Source organism: Nannospalax galili, unplaced genomic scaffold, assembly GCF_000622305.1.
Source record: "Nannospalax galili isolate Female #2095 unplaced genomic scaffold, S.galili_v1.0 scaffold409, whole genome shotgun sequence".
Lineage (NCBI taxonomy): Eukaryota > Metazoa > Chordata > Mammalia > Rodentia > Spalacidae > Nannospalax > Nannospalax galili.
The window spans coordinates 2,313,592-2,316,261 of record NW_008360308.1 but is presented as its reverse complement, the minus strand read 5'-3'; the positions used below and the strand labels follow the sequence as shown (position 1 = coordinate 2,316,261).

Genomic DNA, 2,670 nt, shown 5'->3' with positions numbered 1-2,670 from the left:
CCTCTCTCAAAAATACATATATATATATATATATATATATATATATGTATATCAGCATGCATCATTCTCTGCTTCCTGACTATGGATGTAATGTGATCAGTTCCTACAGCCATGACTTCCTTGCTGTGATGTTCTGTACACTCAAACAGAATAAATTCTTCCTACCTTAAGTTGTTTTTGTCAGGTATTTTTACAAAGCAACCAGACAAGTAATTACTACACCACGAGAGATAACTAAGACAGTGTGTTAATATTAGAAAAAATAAACTAAAGTGGGAAAACATCAGTTCTAGTATAAACTGTTTATCATTTTAAACTTGACTATGTTTATATTGCCAGAAGGAAATGTGATGGTTAATTTTATCTTTAAATTTACTAGATTAAGAAACAATTGAGGGTTTTTCAGAGAGGATTAACTCAGGATGGGAGAGGGGTATTTCTTTTTTGAATGTGGGTGGCATCATCTCATGGACTGGTGTTCCAGACAGACTAAAAAGAAAAAAGGGAAAAGCTAGCTGAACACCAGCATTCCTCATTTCTCTGTTTCCTGGTCCACAGAGACGTGGAGAAGTATTTTCACACTCCTGCAGCCATAGGTCCAGTGCTGATGATTGTGATACTGATGTTGCTGATATTCCTGATGTTACGCCTTCTCTACCATGATAGATTATATCCTCAAACCATGTGCCAAAATAAATCTTCCTTCCCTTAAGTTGCTTCCTGTCGGGTATTTGATCTTAGAAAGTGGAAATAACTAATAGAGAAAACCAGTGGTAGAAGGGGGCTATTGCTGTGATAAACCTGACCGTGTGGCTCATAGGTTTTTGGAAGGAGGTTTGCAGGAGGAATGTGGAAGACTTTCAATGTGGGCTCACAAAGCCCTAAAATGCTATAAGCAGAGCTTAATGGGCCATTCTGGTGGGAGTTTGGTAGACCAGAATGCTAATAGAAATGTAGACAGTAAAGACTGTGTTTTACATTCCTGGCAGGGAAGGTACTATGATCACAAAGGTGGTTTTCCCAGGATGAGGGTTATCACTTGCATTGGATGTGCTGACCCGTGTGATTTCTCTAAATGTGGGAAATTCAGCTGCACAATGTATGGTAGTGAGGGACTGTGTTCATGTTTTCCCCTGGGGGGCAAGAGGAACCTGTGCTCTTAAGATTTCAGGGGGAACAAGGACTCTGTCAGGGTTTTCCCTGTAGGGTTTTCCACACTATATTCTGGCAAAGAATCTGGCTGTGTCCTGCCTGTGTCCTGAAAACTTGAGTGAGACTGAGTCAAAAAGTAATGGACTATCTTAGTTACTTTTCCTGTTGCTATGATAAATTACCCTGATAAAAGCAACTTAAAAGAGAAAGAGCTTATTTTGGTTCTAGGGCACAGTCCATCATGGCAGAGAAGTCCTCTTGGCAGCTGGTCATATTACATCCAGTCAGGAAGCAGAAAATGATGGTTCATGCTCAGCTAGCTTTCTTTTTTTTTTTTTTTTAATGTAGTCCAGAATTCAAAGTCAGAGAATGGTGCCACCCACTATTAGTGCAGATCTTCCCACTTCAACCTAATCAAGATAATCCCTCACAGATGCATGCAAAGTCCAATATAATCTAGATAATCCTTCACAGATGTATACAAAGTTCAATCTAATCTAGATAATCCTTTACAGGTGTATCTTCAAGGTTGTCTCCTAGATAATTCTATATGCTGTCAAGTTGACAATAAATATTAATCATCATATGAACAAAGATTTTAGGTAGAGAAAATTTCAAGACAGCATAGCAGTCAGGCTATGGTATCGCTACTGCTTATAGCTCTTAGTCATATTTACAGTGATAAGAGAGCAGAAAGATATGAAAAAATGCACAATTTAGTGAGGAAAGGCACCTGAATGAGTTTAAAGCTACAGATAAGGTTGGTGTGGACAAAGTATATTGTTTTTTTAAAAAATTTTATTTTGGGCCAGGTATGGTAGCACACACCTTTAATCCCAGCACTCAGGAGCAGAGGCAGGCATATCTTTGTGAGTTCAAGGCCAACCTCGTTTACATAGTGAGTTCCAGGACAGCTGGGGTTACAGAAAGACTCTGTCTCAAAAAGACCCTCCCAAATCATTTATTATTATTATTATTATTGGGGGGGTCTTTTTGAGACAGGGTCTCCCTGTAGCCCCAGCTGTCCTGGAACTCACTATATACACCAGGCTGGCCTTGAACTCACAGAGATCCTCCTGCCTCTGCCTCCCGAGTGCTGGGATTAAAGGCATGCGCCACCACGCCCAGCTTATTATTATTATTTTATGTGTAAGAGTGTATTACCTGCATGTGTGTAAGTGCACCATGTTGTATTGTGCCTGAGGAGGTCAGAAGAGGACATTGAATCTCCTGGAACTGGAGTTTTGGATGGTTGTTACCTGCCACATGGGTGCTGGGAACCAAACCTGGGTCCTCTGCAAGAGCAGCCAGTACTCTTAACCACTGACCCATCTCTCCAGCCCCCAGTACCTGTAATTGTTAAAGAGATTAATGCCATTAAAAAGCAACTGGGAACTTCAAACAGAGACAATAGGAAAGGTGCCTTGAGGACAAGATCCTACACATTGAAAGCTCCAGTGTGAAAAGAGAGTGCTTGAATATGAGTCTCTGTAGCATCCTGTTCGACCAGGACCACCT

The 2,670-nt window shown here is 40.5% G+C and overlaps 1 non-coding gene across 1 annotated transcript; it reads left to right on the top strand.

Annotated features, from left to right (window-relative positions):
* The first annotated feature begins 974 nt into the window (after positions 1–974).
* LOC115068672 lies at positions 975–1,136 on the top strand. The gene has a single exon (XR_003848001.1). It is a non-coding gene; the product is annotated as a U1 spliceosomal RNA (small nuclear RNA).
* The last annotated feature ends 1,534 nt before the right edge of the window (positions 1,137–2,670 follow it).